General features: G+C 38.0%; 1 protein-coding gene across 6 annotated transcripts in view; it reads left to right on the forward strand.

The window, feature by feature from the left end:
- PLCB4 (phospholipase C beta 4) overlaps nt 1-24232 on the forward strand; it is a 202798-nt gene that overhangs the window by 86197 nt on the left and 92369 nt on the right. The gene's annotated exons all lie outside the window — the stretch shown is intronic.

The following is a 24232-nucleotide window of genomic DNA, read 5'->3' on the forward strand; positions in this document are numbered from 1 at the left end:
GAGAAGTCTGTGGTATTTCCAAGGGCTATCACAGCATCCATACAGGCTGCATTTTGCTCCACAGTGCCTAAAATGGATCTCCTGAGTTCATCTGTGACTGCCCTGGTACTTCTCCTGGTTGTGATCACAAAGATAGTTGGATAAACACAAGAAGAATGTTTATTTTTCTACAGGGTGTTTTGAAGGAGGGATGGATTAATTCCTTTTCTTGATCCAGCTTTGGCAGTCCACTTAAATGGGAGTCTGATTGGATTCTTTGTGAGGAAATTACACATTGAGCTGTAGATGTAGCTATTTTCAGAAATCTACCAACTCATCCTTGTACAGCTAAAAATGGCTTGTCTTGCCACAGACAGAGGGAATACAAGATATGCAAGCAGCTAGCCAGTCAGGCCAGGATGTCTTGCTCTTTAAAGATTGTATTGCTGGAATTCTTTTAAATACTCTTCTTCACAGAGTCCATGCAAATTAGCTAATTACCAGCCTCTGCTTAGGCTTCCACGAGTGCTGAATAGTGGAACAGAATGATTTAATTTCTCTAACATATTCTCTTGGCACTTTTGCATGCTGAATATGTTGCTCTAAAGTATCCCTTGATACTAGATCCTTGGCAGTGTTCCAAAAGGAGTTCCAGTTTAAAGCCATTCAGCGTAATTCAGGGTTTGGTAAACCTGGATTTGTCACCTTCCCTGCATCGTATAATTTTACCGTCTGTAAGACGGGCTTTCCTCTTCTGTTACAGAAATAGAGATCATCTTACGTAAGTGTTTAAACTGTGAATCAGGGAGTATAGCTGGCACTGATTATGCATGCGATATTCTCTTGGGAGAGTAATTAAACTGAGGTGGAGTGATCATATGAATCTTAATTTTTGCCAATTCATTATACTTTTTAAAATGACTATATAGAGCTCTCTGTTACGTTACTAAGTAAGTGTGATTGTCTTTCTTTGTCACTTTCAGTTTTTAATTGTGCTTATTTTGAAACGCATGCCACTGTCAGTAGTAGCATATGCTAATTTCTCTTTGAAATTCCTGCAAAAGAGTTTGCATATAAGGCAGAGGAACATTCTGACTGTCTGAGTGTAAATTATTTAAATCACAACATTTTGGGATGTGGCCAGATTTAAGCTATCAGGAAAAGGAATTTGGTCAAGAGGTTTCTACTCAGCAGTTGTGTCCTAATCCTAGAAACACTTGCAGTAAAATTAATGAGTTAACAAATACTGAAACTACCAAATAAATATGAGAGCGTGCCTTCAGCCTCAGGCAGGCAGTAGTGTCTATACATAATTTAGAATAGGTCTTGGCAATCAAGAGGAAGTTGTAGATCAACTAATTAAATGTTGTTGGTTGCCTGTCATCTTATTACAGCGTTTCAATGACTGGTGTATAAATTTTCAGAGATACCATAATTTCAAATTGAGAAAATTGATTTTATTTTTCATTATTTGTAATAGTTAAACGATATGTTTTCTCCCAACAAAACAGTAAACATAGAAGAAAAGTGTATTTTCCAAGTTAAGAAGATCAGTGTAGTGATCGTTTATTTGCTTAGTAGAGGTTTCTGTTGTTGCATCTTTGAAAAATTATGGATTAAAACCCTATTTGAATTTATTTCAAATGCATCAATCTCATAAATACCAGAATAAGTGGGGTGGGGGGAACAAAACATGTGCACGTGAATACTTGTGCAGTGAAACTAGATGTAATCTGTGTAGTTAACCTTTTGCTGACACTTGTAGATCATAGTATTTAGGTCATAGTTGGACCATGGTAAGCACATCTTTGCTTAGATGGGACTATATGTAGATCTGTTTTGAAAAGCTCATTCTTTAATTCCTTGCATCGTTTTAATCTAAGCTGAAGCTGAATAGAGAATTTGAGGTAGTAAAACTCATGCAAGTACTACAACTTATGTTAGTGGCACGATAATAGGGGTGGTATGGAAAAGTGTTTTGGTCCTACTCTGTTTTCTGTTTTAAACAGTTAAAAGCAGATGTCTGGCACTAAGGTAAAATTAAGTGTATTGTGCAGCTCCTAAAGAGCGAGTGATGACTGCTTACTGTATACCAGAACAGATTATCTCAGTATTATCCTACCTGGGACCTGAGACATCCTTTTTGTTGTGCTGTGTAGCAGGTGTTTGACAGCTTTGCATGCTCAACTGTGTCCAGTTTTGGTATCAACCTCTGTGCTGTGCAGTAAGTTGCAGGTTGCCAGACTGCAGATAACTGCTGTACTTCGGGACAGCACCAGTGGGATCTGCAAGTCTCTCCTGCACGTGCACGCCCAGCTCTCCCGTGGGAATGTGTTTGTCTCCTGTCAGACATCTGGAGCTCTCGTAGGCAGATTTGACAAAGTGCATTAGACAGGTAAAAACACCTCTGTCTCCATGAGCAGTATGGAAATGTATTTCTACCATGCTGTTTTCTGATGCTTTCAAGTTTTGAATGAATTGTATTATTGTCTCTGTAAGTTGTGGCATTAATTTTTCTCTAAAGTGGCAACCAAACTATAAGCTAGGTGAAGCTGCCTGTCCTAAACAGTGCATGCAGTGATCATGTTGAGTTCTCTCATTATTCATCCTTATCATTATGTCTCTGCACATTGAATAATGCAAGATCATTTAATTGTTTTATAGAGAGAAATAATTTGAAGTAAAGCTACTCAAAAGCTAAGATACTATCTAGTAGTGAGAAACTATATTCAATTGGCTTTTCCAAGTATGTAAAGGACAGCAAAAATCTACACTAATAAAAATCAGATGAAAATGCAGCCCGTGTTTATTCTTCATAATTGTAGCTCACCACTGGTCACATCTCTTGCGGCTCTGACACTTGCATTGATATGCTACTGTACTTGGTGACATCTTCATATTAATTTTTGTCTGCTCAATTTTTCTGTATTGTTCTACATATGTTAAGGGAACATTGCAAATAGGAAAATGAGACTTGCTACTTTTAATATGACTGAAGTCATACTTCCAAGCCATAACCATTCTGGTAAAGCACTCGGAGTAACAGTATCTAATGTACTTTAATATGTATCTAACAGTACTTTAATATGGAGGGAATTACAAAGCTGAGCAAAAGTTGGTCTCAATATGAATTACAGATTCCTTCAAGGCATTTAAATCTTGAACATTTTGGAATATATCTCAGGAAATTGGTTTGGGATCCAAGCATATTCAAAGCACGGAATAAGAACGAATGAGAAACCTGCAAATTAATGTGAAAATGTTGCAGATCCAATATAATGACATTGTGAATTTCACTTTGGCTTGAATATTAAAAATGACAATTTTGCTTGCTATGATTGAAGAGTACCGAAATGGGGTAGAAGCATTGTGCTTATTTCAAGCTTTAACTTGTCTGATAATGGAAGTCTGTTAGACGTTTTTGTGGGGACAGTTCTCAAAATAGATTGGGATAAATCCCATGATGACAAGAATCGAAAATGCATGCTTTATAGCTGTAAAAAGCATCCAGATGGTCCTAGAAGAATTTGGTAGGTATTGTGGCAGTGTGTGACATTCAGAAAGTTGACCTTATAAGCAGGTCAGAAATTAGAGGAAAATTATTATCAAGCATTTGCGTTGATTGGAAGAGTTTACTGGGATATCCAGTTGAAGTTCTGACTCCAGCAATAAAATAGCATAGTTCTCAGTATGTTGACGGGAATCAGGCTTTTGGGGACCTGCTTTTTTGGGGTCTCTGCTTTGATGTGCTTTTGACTTTATGCATACCTAGTACCAGATTTACAAGTGTATTTAAACATGTACCAGTGTAGGTAGTATTTCACAGGGGTTTACAGACTACTGAGAGTTAGCTGAGTCTAAGAGGTGATTCTGGACATTTCACTAAACAGCTTCTTTGGTATTATTATATTTCTGTGCTCCTCTTGAAAGATAGTTCATGGTCTTCAAACTTGTACATCAAGTAAGTGTATACACGTAAACAAGTGAACTTGTCCCAGCTGTCTCTTTGTGTATGTATAGGTGCTTAACCTGTAAGCACATCTGCAGTAGTTGCAATGTCAGATTAGGTATTCTGGTGAAATTAGAGGCTCTGGTATATAAAATTAATACCATTCCACATCTGGTGGATGACAAAATTATTCTCTTAGATCATGTCTGTTTTCTGCCATTTGTAGCCTTTCTTGTCTATGAAATGTGTCTGCTTTTCTTGGGAGCTTTTAGACCATCTGATGAGCACTGCAGTCTATAGTCAAATTTATTACTGGACCAGAATTTGAATCTTAAATCCTGAAGAGACTTGAAGATAATTTTTTTTTTAATTTTTTTTTTTTTTTTTGAGAAAGAGTTAAATATGTACAATATGCTCAGACTTTAAGTTAAAAATATGAAAGTCCTTTTGATTTAAGATCATTGATTCCTTCTGCTGCATACATAAATTTTAACTTCAAGAAGCCAATTAAATATATGTCAGCATATAAACAAATAAGATTAGCAGTCTGTGGAAAAAGGTAAGATTGTAATATTGTAATATTTATCATAATACTTGGGTGGAGACAGTCTCTTCAAATTCATTAGCATTGCCTATTTTTCTTCCATCTTTTTTTGTCTTTACAATTTATTGCCATTTTCTGTTCATCATAAATCTGTTTCAGTAATTTTCAATAAGTAATACAAGGCTATTAAGTACTGATTTTGTCTAAGTATTGCTATGAAGCAGAAGAATGTTACATTACACGAGAGTAGGGAATGAAACAAGTTAGCTTTAATTTTTCTCCTGTTTTTCTAAGAGGGAGTATTAAGCACAGCACTACATATATAAACAGTACACATCTTGTGTATACAACAAGGATTTATCACCAGGAACATAAAACAAGGTGAGATAGAGATGTTACATATGATCACCCTGGTAATCTTTAGAAATATGTATTATTTTTGAGTGCCTGTTAAGTAAACTGGATTCTCTAATATTGGAAGTTTTCTTTTGTAAAATATAAACAAACAAGATGATTGATAGATGCAACTGGTATCCAGCTAATAAAACAGTAAATAGATTTGGTGATGTTAAAATATAGTGAACATTTAATGGCTCCAAGATTTTAGTCATGTTATTAGTTATTTTTAATTAGGTTTGTTCTGCTGTTGTCCACAATGCACAAAAATCTTCCTTAAGCAATATCTTTGTGAGTTAATTCCACCAATATTCCTCCCAGTTCTCCTCATTTGCTGTTTATTATACCCAGTTAATATTGATATTAACAATATCTATTACTGTTCCTTATTACTGGCTTATTTTCATGCCTTGCTAATAGGAAATGAGACTGAGATGTACAAGAAAATAGTTCATATGATTGGGTTCAGCACAGCTTGAATTATGGGGTTTTGTGCATTGAGGTAATGTTGTAGTGTTTTCATACTACACAAAACAGGCAGTCAAATTTAGGAAGACTTGCTAAAAAGGCATATATATTGCTTTTCATTGAGTAGGTGGGACTGCCCTGGGAGGAAAATCAAACGTTAAACCAGATCACCTAGTTCTTCATCAAAGCATTTGTCCACTGGCTTTTCAGTGTCTGTGCCTTTTACAGACATGTTTCTGTTCAGCATTAGAACACTATTTTCAAAATTACCTATTGACTCTATTTACATTGCAATTGTACAAAGACCTTTATAAGTGACATAGAATTAAGAGCTGGAAAAACTTTTCACAGCCAAACCAAATGATATTGGAGATTCCCAGGTTAACGAATCCCTTAGTCCTTCTGACTTGGGGTGCATGTGTATATATGTGTGTGTGTATACAAATATTTAAAACCTGTAAGCTGTCTTCTGTTTGATTCATTCAGTGCTGATCCAAAATATTTGTCAAACAACTTCTCTTCCTCCTCCTTTATTAGAATATGACTGAAATATAATTTTAATGATGCTTCAGATGGCTTGTATCACTCAAGACATGCAAGATGCCTCAGAGTTCATTATACTGATGAGAAATGCCTGTTGTTGCTAGAGCTTCAAACTCGTAATGCAGCCAGAGCTGTATGAAATCTTGCAAACTGCTTGAGAAGAACTGAAAAGGATTAACTGAAATTTGTGTGTTTGCACACGTTTTTGTCTCTTATTGTAATGATAATTCAGATTTTTAAAAAAAGTTTTATCTGCAACCACAAGGAAGATGGATACAGAGACTTTTGCTTAATCACGTGCTATCAAGGGCTTTGGGAAAAGCAAAAAATGTTATGAAAATCATGATGAAACTCAGTGTCTCACACAGGGTGCTGCTGGCTGATCCTCTGCAAGTAGAGCGATCATGACTTGCATTCTGTGCATCTCCCAGGTGTCCCAGAACATCCAGTTTCTGTCACAATGTTTATAATCGAGGCACACTGGCCTCTTCCCAGAAGTTGGTTGTTTCATTTCATCTCTGTATGTTGGCTGTTACCATTTATAATTGTTTGCTTATGTCTCTTACCGAATAAGAAAAATTTAGCTTTGGCATGCCATTTGAGATGTTCTGGAGATGAGATCTAGCAAGCAGGTTGCATAAGTTGAAACACAACTTGCAAATGCCTTATGGGATTCTTACAGGTTGTTCCTAAGAAGTGGTGTATGAGCTGAGTGCACGGCCTTTTGAGTACCTTTTCCTTGGGGAAAAATAAATGCTTTTTTACAGCTGAATTTGCTTCAGTTTCCTGAGTATCAGTTGCAACCTAATCCTTAAACAGTGCTTTTATTGAAGTAAATTTTCAATTTTAAAGGCTAGAATATAAACCTGAGGTTCATATTTCACTTGTGCTTTGCTGGAGTAATCTTATCTTGTAGTGCACTAGCCTGGAGAGGCTAATTGTTAGAAGACAGAAATCTATTATAGAGACTTGAATTTTCATTGTCTTGTTGTTACATAGGAGCAGGTACTGTTTATAGGTTGTGAAAATGAATATTATGGCAATACTGCTAGTATGGCGTAATTTATAGAAGATTCAGTAACTGCAGGCTGTTATTTCAACAAAGACAAGTGTTAGCGAAGAGTCTTTGAGAACATTACTGCAGTCTAAAATTATCTCTGCTTCAAAGATGGCTTTATGATGTCTTACGGCTTTCAGCCAGCCTGTTTTGAGTGACTGTAAGTGTACTGCAAAGCAGCATTCACACTACGGTTTCGCAGCAGAAGGTATATTTGCCCTACATACTGTAATGGGTAGAAATCCCAAAGATGCCTGGGCAAGCACTGAGTGAGCTGGAAGCAGCCTTACTGTAGCAATGTGAAGCTCCGTGTGGCTGAGAAGCAGACTAAATTAACCTGCACGGTGCTTATAGCATCCCAGAAAGCTCAGAGCCTACTTGCACATCTACAAGGTACACTGCACAGCAGCAGTGTGCCCACTCAACCTTGGAATAAGATATGCGTGCACTATTGTAGTCTGAGCAGCTTTTTCTCTGTTACCTACCTGTGCACGAGGAATACCTGATCTTTGACCAGTGTTACCACTGAGGGACCACCTAGTTCCAGTAGGAAACATCAATTCATACATGCCAGAAGATTTTTGTGTATGAACAAAATGCTGGATTGAGGTATGCATACATCCAAGAGTCCTCTGCGATCTTTATACAAGGAAAAGGGATGTATCTCTTAATACTGATGCCTGAAAAAAAAAAAAAAAAAAAAAAAAGAAAAAGAAAAAAAGAAGGAAAAATCTTCAGTTTCATTTTTTTATTTGCTTGTTTAACATTGGCTTAAATTTTAAGGATTTAACAAATGCTTTTCAAGACTATTTTATAAAGATCAAGTAAACTGGTCATATGACATATCATCTGTACAGCAGTTCTGTGGTGTCCCTTCTTACCTTCGGCCACAGGCATGGTTTCAAAGCAGGTGGGTGGCTTTTCCCTGCAGTGTAGTACTGCAGATTGCACTTTGTGTTCCTCAAGTTCAACTTGTGCACATGCCAGAGATTACAGTTGTAGGGGTTCAGGTAGCCTGTCTGGAGCTCTTATTTATCATTGTGCCTTTTTGCACGTTTAGGATCTTGTGACAGTTTTATTCTGGTATCTATTTCATATTTGTGATCCAAAACAAAGGCACAACTCCTAAGAAAGGCAGATTTGGATTGAACTGACTTTGCCATTTGCCTACCAGGACCCCATCCAAATGAGAAAGGAAATCAGGTTTCTTCAACTGTAACAGCACACTGTTCATTACAGAAGCTCAAAAAGTGTCGCCTTTGTTTCCTAAACCTGATAGTTTTGCCACAGTGATAGGTTTTTGCATATCTGAGTAACTTATTCCTTCTTATCTCATGTATGAATTTGGATTTCTGAAGGAAAGTTCATTTTTTCTACTTATCGCATCCAGCACCTGCATAATCTTATATTCAGCCTGACTTTCAAGTATTGCCATTCTGAACTCTAAAATCAGGTTTCATAGCTTAAATAAATAAATAAATAAACGGTGCCCTTCTTTGTTCTTCTGTCTATGGTCACATGGGATTTATTTGAAAAAAAAAAAAAAAAAAAAAAAGGAAAAAAAGTAGCTCTTGAAATTTTTTCAACTTATCAGCTAAGTTAGCAGAAGCTGTGGCTCTAGATTTGTTGTTTTTGCATTAAAGCAGAGTTTGCAGTCTGTGCTAAAAATTACAGAAATAGCAAACTTAGTCTGATTAACCAATTCTCAAACAACAGCCCTCAGAAAATGGAATGCAGAAAACTCAGAGTCCTGAGAGGAAACGTAATAAAAATCAACCCCACAGTTCCCAAAATCACAATGACTTTTCTCAGTAGTGTGTGTTAGACGAGATCGGCTGGCCTGATATCACAGCTTGCAGCCACCAAAAAAGTCGGTGCTCTTGCATGCCTTGGCCACACACTGCCTGTCTTAGTACCAAAAGGTGCTATGAAGTCTGTTCTTTCTTTGTCTGCACCAGCCACTTCTGTTTCAGGAAAAGCAACAGCCTTTCTCTTCCCTGTGCTGCTTTTGTCTCCCATCCAAAAAAACCTCCCCAGCAGCATAGTATCTCAGTAAGTAGAGAGCGGGTGCCTGCCTTCAGGAGGCTCCTACCTGCTGCTCAGCATAAAGAGCTTGCAGAGCTCTCTGTTACTCAGGGTGGTGTGGAGCTTTTCAGAGAAATGCTGGCTGAGCCTATTCCCTTTTCCCTGTGTGTGCCATTTCACTCAGATGCCCAGAGGAACTGTGCATATAGAGAGCAAAGAAAAATCTTAATTCAGAAGTGCCATGACTGTGCAAAGCACCCTCTGACATGAGTGGGAACTGTGCAGGCACAAGGATTGCAGGAGTGGACTGACGAGAGGAAAAGATTATTGACCTAGAAACTATATTAGTAGGTTTTTTTGTTTTTGTTTTGTTTTGTTTTTTTAAATCAATATGCAACCATCCTGATCCAAACTTTCAACACGTGCACACAGTTGTTCCACAGAATCCTCTTTTCAATAATTGTCTATGTGCTCTAATATATATAATACTATACAGTTTTCCTCTGTATTATATTAAGTAGTACAGTGTCTCGGTGCTTCAAAAACAGTAAGATCACCTCTGGTGATGCTGGAAAACACTATTCTCACTTTTAACAGAGGGGAACATTGACTTGCTCAACAAAAATGGTACCTTGAGAATGGAAAATACAAGTGCTCAGTGGTGGGCCAGTACATTCACTGTACAGATCTTTCTGCCCAGAGCTTTTTAATGTGGAAAAACTGCTTTTTTTTTTTTTTTCCCATGGAACAACCTTCCCACAGATATTCCTAAGCTCTTGGTTGTTATCCCATGGAGTGTTCAGTTGTCTCTTCTTCAGCACCTTTAGCTGTGCACCTTATGGTCTGATCACAGAGAACAAGCAATTTAGGAATCTTGGATGAGAAATAAGGGCACTTTAAACAAAAAGTCACCCTCAGGATGTTAAGACTATGCTGAACTGGGAACAAACGGGGTACAGGAAAATGGAAAGTGGGACTTTAGTATGTTATTTGACAAGCCTGTTGCGACTGTGCCAAAGAGATGTTTCTGTCACATCACATTGTCCGTGAATTCTTTTGGCAATAGCTGTATTTCCTATGGGAGTCAGCTACAATGAGTGGTGTCCAGGGATAGTGTTTCTTCTCAAGCTTTTTCCATGGTATGCAGCTTAGTTTCCAACACACAAGTCACACATGCTGACAAGAATCAGATGCACCTGTTCCTTGACCACAACCCACTCCACAGATGCAGATTTATAGAGCCTAAAAAGAAAGGGCTGAAGGGTGTGTACCAGTTGAGCTGGGTAATTTCACTGCCAGAGGGTTATTTTTAGTATAAATTGTGTACTTGCATCTAAGTTTAGCGTGATTGTAATTATGTCAGAAGTTTTGTTATACAAAAATAAACAGCTGCTAAAGACCGAGGGCAACTAGGGACCATAAAGTATTCAAAGCACTAATTCACATTTGGTAATGCTTTTTCTAATGTGCCCACTGGAATTTCTTGCCAATACTTCACCTTTATTTCCTGCTTTAGCAAACCATCTTGCTCTTTACTAATCTTTACAGAGATTCCTCTGTTTAGTTTCTCCTTTTCTTGTTCACTTGACTTAGAGGTGCTCTTTTATCATCTTTCCTTCAGCAACATTTACACTTCATTATAAGCTCAACATTTTTCCTTGCAAAGCAACACTGTAGAGCACTGTGTGTACATACATATATGTGTGTGTGTGTATATTCTCCACCTTCCACTGGGCTTGTCTGTAAAATCTTGGATTTACAGAGATACAAAGATACCAGAAAAACATTTACCATAGCAGAAATTGTGGTCGGCAGAAGTACAGCATGCACATTATTGTGCTTACCAGGAAAGGAGCAAAGAAGGGGATTGCTAGCCAAGGGCAAAGAACTCTCTTCTTTATGCTTTCAGTCAAAAAACAGTCTAGACATTTTTATCACATTAAACAGTCTGGAGCATTTAATAGGGATGTGACAGGAAGAAAAGCAGTCTGAACTAGCTGACCAGTTTTCTTATGGGAAAAGCCTGCTGGGCCTAAGACATTATTCTGTGCAATGGTAATTACCATGTTGGCAATGCTTAATGGTGATATATGGAGCAAAGCTGGTTTTAGGCATGTAAAAATGTTGCTTTTACCTGCAGGGTCTGCTACGCTTTGCATACATAACTACTCTTGATTTTGGTGGGCTTGTTGAGTACGTATACCACTCTGTCAGGTTGCAGGAGGCCAGGGTGGAGAGCAGCAACATCAATTGAGCACCAAAGAATGTCTCAGTGTAGTACAGCCCATGCAAATGGCAAAATATTTTTTCTGTCTCTGTAAGGGCCCCTCTATCAGTTGCTGGTTGTGTTTATTTTGTTGTTATTTCTTTGTTGTTTTTTTTTTTTTTTTTGGTGTAATGAGTTGCATCCTTTGATTCCCACTGCATCTGATGACTTCCGAACTGGCTCTTCTGCCTTTGACCTCCACCCTGTGGTTTAGAATCAGTTGTTGCACCTTCTCAAGCATCTCACCCACACATCCCCTCAATTTGTCTGCAGCAAGGGGGAATGCTGAACTTCTTGTCTCCGGGAGCCATGCCATTCCCACTCCCAAGCTGCCGCAATAAATAACCAGTCTGCTCTTGCCTGGAATGTTGGCACTGTTCTTGCCACTTCTTTACCCCACACACAGACACCAGCATTTTGTTTTGTTGGTCTTTCCTCGTATATTCCACTCTGTCCCTTCTTTTCCAGCCCTATTGCAGAAACTGAGCTTTGTTTCTGAACAGCCTCTAAAAATAGCCATGCTTGTGCCATCCCAAACCATTTCAGCTATTCCGAACTACCCACTGTTCTTCTCTAGCATTGGGAGCCACCTTCCCTTTCCATTTTAGCTTTGACCTTCTCAGGTGCTTCATTATTCTGTTGAAGCTCACATCAGTGTCAGACATCCTGTCCTTGGTTTCTGTACTTTTTTGCTAGTTTCCTCCTCCTCTTTTTAATCCTTGTGTGCTTTGCTATATATGCCTTTCATTTCTTTCTCCCCAAATGGTTGTACATGATCAATGTTTTCATATTCGGGCATGATGTGTGTATTCTCACCTTTCCATGGAAAGCATTTTTTATGTTCCTACCTATGTGAACGTGTTCCATTATACACGTGTCTCAGCATGAGAGCAGAGGTATCTTCTGCTCATGCTGTATGTGTTCTTCTCACCTCGGTGGAAGTAGCTCATACCAGCTATGGCGTGACAAAGAGAAACGATGAGGCCATTTACTCTGTACTGCAGGCTGGGAAAGGTATCGGTTCTCCCCCTCTCCACCCCCTACTTTTTTTTTTCTTGCTGTGCAACACTGAATTGCGTCTTAATGTTAGGAATTTAGAGAAAGTAAGTCCCTTCACTCTGGTGTCTCCAGTTGGTCCAGAAAAGTCTGAATAAATTGAATCTCTCAGCATGCTGTAAAGCCTGCTGTTTATTATGAGATGTCAAATAAGTGTTCAAAATGGGTTGTGTATGCCAGCATGCCATACCAGCACCCCTGACTGGCAGACTGGCTCTCCTTTTTGTCTCCATAGTGGACAAATAGGTTACATACCAACACTTTTATTTTTATCCCTTTTGGAATACTATGTCAAATCATCCATTTGGAGCAATACAGAAATTGAGATGCATTTCTTCCAGAAATCTTTGTGTACATTATGAATAGTTGAAGAAGCCAAAATGCAGCCCACAGCAGGATTTCGAGAGGCTGCTGGCTTGAAACGCTCTCCCACCCTTCTCTTCAACAGTTGGCATGGCCAGTTGTGCCCCAGTATTTAAACAAGAGGTACATTAATGTTCAGAAAGACATTTTAGGGACATTGTTCTCAAGGAACGTAAACAATTGAAGGCATCATTAACAAGTGCATTAGCACTCCTGAACTGTTTTACCAAATAAACTTATCAGAGATATCTCCTGCAGTCTTATTTCCCCCGAAGAGACAACTATTCAATAATGCCTGAAGTGACAGGAAGCATGCCACAGTGTCAAGAGAGTTGTTTTTATATTTACTTAATAGAAGCATATATATAGATCGCACTGTTTTTCTGAGGCAGTGAAAAGAGAATGTAATATCACGTTTCATACATCCCTGTCTTTCGTTTATGTTTAACTATGAAATTATCAGCTGAGGGATCAGTGTCATTTTTTTTTAAATGAAAGCACTCTTCCCTATTCTGTCTCCACTGCTTTTAGAGCTTCTGGGCAATGGCACAACAACCATTTGAAAAGAACTTTAGCTAAGACAAATTTACAAGAAAGGCTTACTCTGCCACCTACCTACAATAATATAGTAACAATAATAATAATTTCAAGTTCAAAACCAGTATCATTTCCTCTTGAATCTCTATGAAATTAAAGCTGTAAGTAGCTGATAACTTGGTGCATCTCAAATGTGGCTGTCTGTGGGCAGCTGTCCTGCTGGTAAGAGAGCTAGGTTTACAAATTTTAAGTAACATTTTACTTTTCACCTTGACCAGTTGTGCTACGTTTCATAACTGTGGCAGTCTCATCTTCAGAAAAAATGACCAGTTATGTATTAATGAGTTAATACAGGATGTTCTTAGTGATTAAAGGTGTGTAGCATTAATAACTTTTAGTTCCGGGACATCTTGCTGTCACTGCCTTCAAACATTCTTTACAGATTAAAAAAGAAAAGTATCAATAAAAGTGTAATTAAGACAAGTCTTGCTAGGCTCATTTTATAGAGGGGTAAGAGGGAAATGGAAAGCAGCGCAGTGTCCAGCTAGGATTGCAGAGCTGTGTGGCTGAACCTCAGATGTTATCCAAGTCCCTTGACTCCCAGGTAGTCTAAAGGGGCTGTGTTTTTATTTATTTACTTATTTTTCTCCCTGAACAATTGGTAATGGACATTGTTTCTGCATACAATGAGAGTGTTTTTGAGTGAGGAAAATAGATGAATTGATCCTATACAGCAGTGTTTAGGCCAGACTGTTTGATTATCTTCTTCCATCTGTTAAATGTCACCCCAGTCCCTAGATTTGCTTTTTGCACAGTGCTGTTAAGGTGCATGCCATGAACACCAAGAGTCTTTCTTCTCCTGACACTGACTGGGAGGATTCATAGGAAGAGCTTTCATTAAAGACAATTAATTTGTTCTGTTTCTTTGTGTTCTTGTTTGATTTGAACTCCCCCCCCCCCCTCAGCCCCCCAGAAAAAACGCAATTAAACTAACTAACCAAAACACAAAAGCTCTGGGGGAGCTACAGCATGTGCCAGCCAGGTTCCAGCTGTCCTGCTGCCACCCTTACTTGAGCTCTACTTCTGACACAGAGCTAAAAAAGAAGGGCTGCTCCTATCACTCTGCTACCCAGGGTTTGCATTTACCACAGCTGCTGGGGCTGGATTGGTGGACAGCAGGGAGTGATTTCCATTCCAGCCAGCTGATAACACTGTGCCTGTGCTGAGACTTGAATTGGGACAGGCGCCAGTGTGGGAGCGAGCAGGATAGCTGGGGACGTGAAGGCTGATGAAAACAAGAAAAAGGATATGTGTACACGAAAGGGAAGAGTGTGCTGCTCAAATGCAGATACTAAATCTGTTTCCTACTTTTCATTCCGTATTATCTTTTATCATTTAAAGAAAGGGATGCAAAAACCTCGAAGCTGCAAGGTGGATGCTAAGAAGAAATCTGAGTAGTGTTATCATCATTTCTTAAATGCAGGCAAAAATTTTCTGACTAGTGCTGTGGGTTAAAGTGCACCATGACAATTTCACCTAAATAGTATAAAAATCTGTATTTTCATGGTGATTATAGTTTGTAGGCTTTGCCCAGGCTACCAATAAATTTGTAATTAACTTAAGCTTTCCACAAATATCTACTTTTAACCCCACCCACAGTGCTATCAAATAATGATTTTTTTTTATTTTTTTTTTCGGTGCATTAATACATTTTAGATTACCAGAGTGATCTCTAAAGATCACTTCTGCTTTTATCTGTTCTTTTAAGCTGGCATTGTGGCTCACTGCTTTTTTTCTCGGAAATCTTCTAGAAAACCAGTTAGAATTGAGCCCTGCAGTTATATTGTCGCTTTCCTAATTTCAGATTTTAGAGTAACATCAATGTCCCTTACAGCTTATTAGTTTTTAAAATATCTGTATATTTTGAGCAAATTCATATTAAGCCATGTCAAAACTTCAATAAAGTTTGCTTTGATCTAATGTATCTAACTGTGAAGGGATTATTTCAAACATACAGATTTAGAAGATAATACAAAAATGTGATCTTGACCTCTCATTAAATTTTATTAATACAAGTCTGACAAGTCTTGAATACAACTACCAAATCTGTGTGAATGTTTGGAAACAGACAAGTGTGTCCTCAAGATGTGTTCATGGAGCAGCTGATACTTGCATTTTGCTTTATGTTTGTTTGAGATTCTAGCTGGTGTTGTTTCCATAGCTTTTCCTTGCACTTAAAAATGAAAGGCTACTGATATTTGTTTAATTTGGAATTTGTGTTGCCTTTTTCACGGTATTTGAAAGTAATAATTTGGTGTTAGACTTCTGCAGTTATCTTATGGCCTGGGATCCCTGAACTATTGCATCATAACAGGAATGCTCCTCCATTAAGGTTATTCAGTGTTTTTTCATACTTCCACCTGAATACTTCTTAGCATTTTAATTTTAAACATGTATTTATGTATTCCTATCACATTGAAGTACAAGACTTACTTCTGTTTGAGACTTCTTAGAGCACTTAACCCCAGAAAGAGGCTACAAAGAAGAAATTCATGTTATAAATGTCAAATTTAATTAAAATAACTGACACATGTTATAGAGGCGTACCTAAAAGGGTGAAACAGAATTCACAGTTTTAAGAGATATGTTAGCTGTCAGTTGCAGATTAAATGGCAGTACAAATTAAGTATGGTGTTAATTGCCCAACTACTATACAGAAGAGTCTGTTGTTTTGTTTAATTTTTAATAAATCAGATGTCCCTTTCCTGTAGGACTCATTGCTGTAATTATATCAGGTGTCAGATTTAAATGACCTTAAAGAAATGATTTATTGTCAAGTAATTCAGGAAATATATGGTCTTTCTGCAAGTGATATGTATTTGGAGGTGGTGGTGTTTTTTGGTTTTGTTTTTTTGATTGTTCTATAAAGTAGAAGTTCTTTGTTTTAACAGAATCACAGAATCACAGAATTTTCTAGGTTGGAAGAGACCTCAAGGTCATCGAGTCCAACCTCCAACCTAACGCTAACAGCCCTCCACTAAACCATATCCCTAAGCTCTACATCTAAACGTCTTTTGAAGACTTCCAAGGATGGTGACTCCACCACTTCCCTGGGCAGCCTGTTCCAATGCCTCACAACCCTTTCAGTGAAGAAGTTCTTCCTAACATCTAGCCTAAAACTCCCCTGGCTCAACTTAAACCCATTCCCCCTCGTCCTGTCACCAGGCACGTGGGAGAACAGGCCAACCCCCACCTCGCTAAAACACTCTGCATTTGAAAGCCAAGGAGTGAAGTAATTAAAGTTAATAAAGTTCATTGCCTCTTAAATCAAGATACATTTGATACATAGGTCATATGCTATAGCAATTCAGAAAAGATTTTGACAATTATTACACAAACCATTGCTTTCATCTACGTCCAATTCACTCTCGATTGCTACCTGGGGAGATGACTTCAAGGAAATGGCATGTTTGATATTATGCTAAACTATTGAACGCCTCTAACAATTCTGCTGTTTAACTAAAGACAAACCTGATGTCTTCAACTCTTTTACACGATTTTATATATGGTTAGTATTGATTATTAGAATGAGACAAAACAGGAAAAGTTCTAGGAAAAGGTTCGTCATATGCTAATGTTATGAAATTACCTTCACTTGACTGGTCAGAGCAATAAGTTATTGTTAGAGGGGTACTGAAGAATACATGTAAATGAAAATTAATTATCATTATATGTTTGATGAAGCATTTTGCTAAGTTCTGTGTACAAGTGACAGCATTAAGTGTAGGTCTGTTTCTGATATCATCCTTTGGGAAGACCCTTGCACTTTTACAAGTTTGAAAATGTAAACATCAAAGTTTCCATCACCAGAAGGAAAGAACAGTATCAAAAAACTACTTATTCCATAAAGTTTATGCTTTTGTATGATTTTTTAGCACTTAATTTTTTACTGACTTTCCATTACGTTAGGATAGCTCTGAAGTTAGCTTTATTATTCAAAACATATGTTTCTTAGGGATGCGTCTAGATGAGCTTCTGTTTTCATTGTAGGAGTTTTCCTCATGCACTATGAGTAAAAATTTACCCGTTTTGTTGTAACACTTTGCTGTTGAAATTGCCAAGTTGCTTTTGTTTTTCTTAGAGCTTCAAGTGGCACTTACCTAAAGGCTCATTTTGGTCAGCATATAAGCTAATAATTCTAGTTTGCAATGGTGGCACATGAGGACTGAGTGCAGTCTTGTCAGAAGTTATGTGAAGAGTTGAAATGACTTCAGTGATCCCTTTTGAATTGATCTAAATTGAAGAATCTGCTCCAGTGACTCTGTTGCTGCTGAGCTTAGGAATAATTTACCTTTTCAGGACTGAGTGTTTGCTTTAAGCATGAGATGGTTTAATTGGCTTTCTGTTTTTCAGTGGAGTGAGGAGTTTGGCCTGAATCATCTAACTGAGAAGCTTTCCTTAAGAGCCCCATTTAAATATACTTCTAAAAGCCAGAACATGTTCTTGTTAGGCTGTTGCAAATGTACTTCACCCAGAATGAATTTCTTTACATACCAGTATGTTCCTTTGCTTAGGGTAGACTTCTCAGGAAGTGTAATGCTCCTCAAAAAAGGATGGGTGGTAAGTACTTAGGGCGTATAATGAGAGAATTGGAATGAATGGGAATGAACTGGGCAACACTCTAAGTATTAACAAATGAGGAAGGCCTTGGGACAAACAGAAAATCAGTGAAGGAAGCAGGGAGGTCATGTTTGGCTCCTCTGGTCTATCAGGAGCTCTACTTGTTAGAGATAATGGCTGTCATCAGAGGTAATGACTGAAGCACAGTTCAGACTTTATGTTGAGGCAGGGCCATCTCATTTTCAGCACTATGGCGTAAGCAGTTTTTGTTTTCTGCTGTCAGCAGCAGAGAGACTCATTTCTTGGCCTGAAGCAGAGCTCTGCAGTGGGCAGCCCCACTGACCTTGTGTGAAATGCTGAAGAAGAGGTTAGTGACAAACAGGCTACTTCTTGTTTTGGGTTAACCTCCGAGGTGCCCCTGCATGCCAATGCATTCCAGCAATTAAAACAAAATGGAAAATGAGGCCATTACTTAAACAATACATTTTCAGGCGCCTGAGCTCTGCTGTATATCTTTTCTTGCTTCTGGACCTTGTTTTTTGGGAGAACTAAGTTGCTTGCATGAGCTGTGGGAATAATGTGTTTAAAAATAACCTGCTTGAAAGAGCATTCTTTTTTAAAAACAACAACAACAACAAAATATGACTGTGGAAGAGCCTGGAGAGCTGTGAAATCTTGGAATTGCTTTAAAATATAGTATGGATGCTGCAGAAATTCAACAGTGAGGCTCTCACCATTTCATTTAAATAGGACTTGCACTGTAGTGGCGCTTATTTTCTAAATTTTTTGAAACTTGCTCTGAATTTTAAGTTCTAGAGTAGAAACCATATTTTCTGGTTTAAAAAACAGCCTTTCTATACGTTTTGCATGTGATAATGCTGGCACATTTAGGACCAAGTAAATTTGACTGTGAGGAGTGAACACATGAAGATCTGAGTCTTCTTCCATAAGAGATCTAGCAACAATTGGGGTATTTGCATATGACGGTGCTTCAGGGTAAAAAACAAGTGTGTTTTTTTTTTTTATAAGAACTTCAGCGTTGCACTACCTGGTCAGCAGGAGCCTTGCACAGCTAGTTCCTCACTCTGGATCACAACCCTGCAGGTAGACTTTCTGGATTAGAATGAATACCACAACAAACCCAAGAAGTTACACAGGCCTGCTGATGTGGATCTGGTTGTCTTTGTTATGACGAATCTTGTTTACCAAAGAGGAGTGGTGGTGAAGGATGTATATACTTCAAGAGAGGAAAGAATAGGAAATTCATTAGTTTTTTTTTTGTTTTTTTTTTTTAAGTTGTTTCCTTGTAACTGTAAGAAAAATATATATGACAGAGCAAGATTACTAAACATATTCTGTGGCTGCTTATACTTTGCCCCTGTAAACCACCCAGACAGTAACCAGTGCACTCTTTAGGGAGCGTGATTTGATGAGGTGAGTGGTGAAAGGGCTAACACAGAGTGTGACACCTCCTCATCTTCCTTCACTCAGCAGGTAGTGATTCATTCCAGAGGCAAAAATAGTAATTACTAAAAAAAAAAATAAAAAATAAAAAAAAAATGTACAGGTATTGTTATAATGCTCGGGGCTACGCAAACTGGAAATAGTGAGTTACCGCATTTTAGGCTGGGGGGTGTCAGTTCTAAGGAATACTGCTGTCCTTTCCAACAGTGTCTCAACATTGACAGGATGTTTATGGGATCCGAGGAGTATCCTATCCATCATGCTAGCCAGCCCTGTGGGTTAGTTTAGAATATCACCTCTTTCCCCAAACATTTGTCAGGTTTGTATTAACAGAATCCTTTCCTCCTCCTGTTCAGCCACACCTTGTCTTTCGTTTGGTCAAAGAATGAAAAAAACAGGATTTATAATCCTTTCACCCCCCATACCCCAGATTTAGTGTAGTACAGCAAAGACTTTTGCGTTAAATAACACTGTTCTGGATGTGGTTAATTTTGTGTCCTAACTCTTTGGGGACTCCAGGTGAATCAAAAGGTGTGATTTTTTTTTTTTTTTTTTTTTTTTTGGGGGGGGAGGGGGAGGGGACCCAAATTATGACCGCAGGTATAAATCAGTGTTGAAGGAAAGGGAGATAGCTCAGAAGGCATTTAACTGCTGCATTTGAGAGACTTCACCTGCTTCTCCCTTGTGGTCATTGATCAGCTCCTGAGGTGTATTTTATAATGAGTGTTTTTTTCTGCTTTTGTGAATGGTATGTATTCAGAGACATTTTTATACTTAAAGAATCCTACATCAGTGAAAACACTTTTATTTTAATTTTTAAAGGTTGTTTAAAAATTTTAAAGGAGTGACACTTTTTAGAATGACTTTTTTTTTTTTTTAATGTTGTTCTTAAAACCTCTCCCTCTCCTAGTTGAATCTTCACACTTATTAGTTATTAAATTTTGTTAAAGAGAGTACTTCTTGATTTTTGTCCTGGCAATGGTGTGTGCGTGCATATATTTGCAATCAAATGCATGCTGGAATGCTGTGTGTTTTGTTTGTTTGTTTTAAGCTTTGCTCAAACTGCTTAGTAATTGATGAAGATTTAGAGTTCCAAAAAGTGTCAAGGGAGTATTTTATATTTTCTTTTGGTGATCTTAAAAGCTGAGAGGTTTGTGGAAGAACAGATTTTTGAGAGGAGTGTAAGAAATTTGAGAGACTGAGAAGAGCTTTTCTAACAGGAGAGAAAAATTTCTTCACCTTCTACTCAGCTGCCAAAGCATATGGCTTAAAAATTTTGTTTGTTACGATTTGTCTGAATCCTTGCTACGTGTATGCAAGCCATCTTTCCCTCACACTTCATCTGTCTTAGTTCATCTGTAAACTGTGAGAACTGTGAGAGAGTAGAGCTAAGAAGAGATTGGTGAGGTGGTAATAACAATGAGCTTGAGTCCCTGACACAGAACTTGATTGCTTGCTAAATCATGAGCAATCAAGCGTGTTTTCTTGCAGCTAAATGCGAGGTTATGCAAATGAGAAGTAGGAGAATAATCCCAGCTTGTATGATAGAGGGCTGTGTTGTTTTCTGTGTCCTGGTCCAGACTCCTGACTTCAGAAAAGCATCTGGGAAACTGCAGAGAGCTCAGGCTGACACCAAGACTTGTAGAGTGTGCATTGCAGCAAGAAACTGAGGAGCTCAATCTATTTAATTTCAGTGATGAAGTAATGAGACAACCTCATTGTACTAAGTGATCAGACAAAGAGAATATATCTGTAAAGAAAGCCATGTTTCAGTGACTGGATGATGAACTCAACCAAGTTGAAATTGTCAATAAAGTGCATGTCTGTTGTGTGAAAGTAGTTACTCTTTCTGAAAGATAGGTGTCCCTTCAAGCACTTGCTACATATGGGATTTGGAGTGGCAGACGCTGGATGAAATGTTATGATGTATCTTGTACAGAGTTTCAGAGCAGTTGCAGAGCTTTTAGGTTTTAAAATCTGACTGTATGGGGTACAGTGTCTGTTTGGAGAAGAAGAAAACAAAGGTTGAAGGCTGTGGTTGTAGTATAGGGACTGTTGAAGAGTATTCTTCACAGCCTTAAAAGTGTCATCACATTGCTTATGATTTAGCACAGAACATATCTGCCTTTCCCAGAAGGACTTCACACGCTGGCAGTGTGTATCACTACATAAACTCCCTATCACATTAAAGTGACTTTTCTTCTTGGGAACATTCTGATAGTAAAAGTCATTTAAATAGATAAAAGCATGTTTATAGGGGAATGGTCAATATACTGTAAAAATGGAATGTTTATTGCTTCAGGTGTGTGTTTTAAGTTGCCTTTCAATCTAAGGGGTATTTTCCCAAGATTTTTGAGGAGTTGCTGTATAGTATAGGGTTTTTTTGGTGCTGGTTTCAAATTTTGCCGTTAGTAAAGCCTGTGAAGTAAGAAGACTTCTTTTTGAAGATGCTTCTCTAGATGTAGCTTTGTTGTAAGAAAAAGCACATTTTCAAGGTGCTGTGATTACCCTGAGCTACTTTGTGAAGTATGAAAGCTGCATAGAACAAGACACTATCATGCTACTGCAATGGGAAGTCCGTCCTACTATACAGCTTTCTCCATAGAATGATGAAGAAGCAGCTCTGTGCCAGCTTAAACTGGGAGAGAACCTAAAATTATAAGCACATTTAAAACAATAATAAACATTCAATAAGTTGGCACTTTCCCTGAAAGGATCTCAGAACATTGCAGTCCTCACGGGGAAGATATTACTGCTCTTTTACAGAGTAGTAAGAACCAAATGCTCAGGGGGAGGCTTTTTGCAGAGTAATAAATGTAGCTGATCACTTCTTGGTCCTAGTTCTTTGCTCTCTATTTTCTTCAAATCATTTCTTCATAACAAAAACAAAAGAAAACCAACCAACCAAGCAAAACAAACAAACAAAACAACAACAACAACAAAAAAGGATGAATATTTAAAAGAAGGGAACACTTAAAAGTGTTACATATTACCATCAAAGTTTTGATAGTTACAGAGAATGAATTCATGTAACTTACAAGGCTTTGGAAGCATGATATGCATGTTTATACATCAATGACCTTATAAGGGCAGGAGATGAAGAGAGAGGCAACATCAAAATGCATTTTTATTTATTTTATTTTATTTTTAAGTAGGGATATTTTTTTCAATATAGAACTATCAAAAGTAACTGTTCTTAAGGCCAGTGTTAGATGGAGTCCTTAATAGTATTTTCTGAGTCCTTTTGATGTTTTTTCTTGCTGGAACGTCTTTGATAGTAATGAGAACATGGCAGAGAAGAAGGGCACTGCAAAATTCTTATTTAAATTTTTTTTTAAGCACTTGTATGTATTCTGGGTTTAAAGTTCAGTCAAAGTAACCATTTCAGTCTCAGAGCATCACTGAAGGATTATTACCTTATAGGTAATATTTTAGTCTTCTATTCAGAGTTTTGGCATAAGTAAACACAACAAAGATGGTTTGCATAGCATAGATTACACAGGCTGTCATACTTTCCCTTTGATTGTATGTATGCTTTTTGTTCTGCTCACTTAGACAAACTTTGTTTGGGCTAGGTGCCTGCACTATAACAGAGTAAGAATTGTGCTGGTTGCACTTATTCCTTATCATGTTGCTAGGGTTGATCGATAGTAGATGAACGTAAGACTAAGGCAAGCATAGTGAGATCTTCTCCCCAGGATTTGCTTCCTGAAATTATTAGATTATTAGAAATTATTATTCTCACCTTCATCAACTTGTTGAACCTCATTTCAAAAACACTGGGGGGAGAAGCAATTGTGTTTCCCTGGGTTAACCTCACTTTGGTGGCAGTGGGTGTCCACTGCCACCTTCCAATAGTGGTACCTTCAACGTGGTGAGGACTAGGGAGCAACGTGTGGTGAAAGAGCAGGATTATGGGATGGCAACTGCCTTTTTTCTGTACATCTGTCCAGCAAAGGTAATAGCAACCCGTGCCAAGTTTAGAGCTGGTGACGATTGCTGCTTCATGATACAAAGAGAATCAGAAAACTGAGTTACGAGTTGCAGCCCTGAGTTTGCATTTAGAGCAGTGTGGCTTCAGATGGTTGCCATGTGTAGGATGGACTTCATTTGTTATGGTCTTAACATCTGCGTGTTGCTTTGTTGTGAAAGACCCATCTTTCTCTTGGTGCAGTGTTTGTGCAGTCTTTCATTCCTACATTGTATAACACCACCTTTCCTGAGCAGTGTGTCTGGAGCAGTTGTCAAAGGAGGGTTAGGCCAAGCCCACAAGAGCAGGGTAAGGTGTCGTTTGCCTGTGAGACAGGCAGTAGCACAAGGGGTCTGATTATTGTGACTGTGTGCTCCATTTGTCTTAATACATCGTTTCATGGAAAGGATTTGCTGACATCTGTGAGTCAGTCCTATCATGCTGCCGCCAAGCGTATTCCCTCTCACGCAAAGCTCTGGCCTAGTATATGAAGGAGTAACCAAGATGGCCTTAGTAAGCAGACATGATGCAGATGCTGTTTAAACTTTGCGGAGTATGTAGTTGGAACATTTTGTGGTGTACAACAACAGGATCTAGAAAGCACCAAGGTGGTGTTAAAGATACTGAGTGATTTGATAGGTTTTGTTGTAAGGTCTATATGTTATGACTTCTGTATTGTATTCTAAATTAACAGTTTCTTTTATTTGCATTCCTAAACTTACACAAGTGAGCAATGCTGCTAGCTACTTTCATTTAATGGCCTATATTCCTAAACAGTTTTTTTCTCCATGAATTTGGACCTATATATTATCTGTATCTTGAATTATGTGTAAAATATTACTGTAAATAACCATAACTTTAATTAATATTAATGGATTTTGAAACACAAAATTCAGAGGAGTAAAAAAATGTTTTGTCTAGGTAGTATGCAATTTAGTGTTTTGGAAAAAAAAAAAAAAAAAAAAGAATCAGTTTATGTAGTACTTGGTATTTTC

This window comes from Aythya fuligula, chromosome 3, assembly GCF_009819795.1.
Source record: "Aythya fuligula isolate bAytFul2 chromosome 3, bAytFul2.pri, whole genome shotgun sequence".
Classification (NCBI taxonomy): Eukaryota; Metazoa; Chordata; class Aves; order Anseriformes; family Anatidae; genus Aythya; species Aythya fuligula.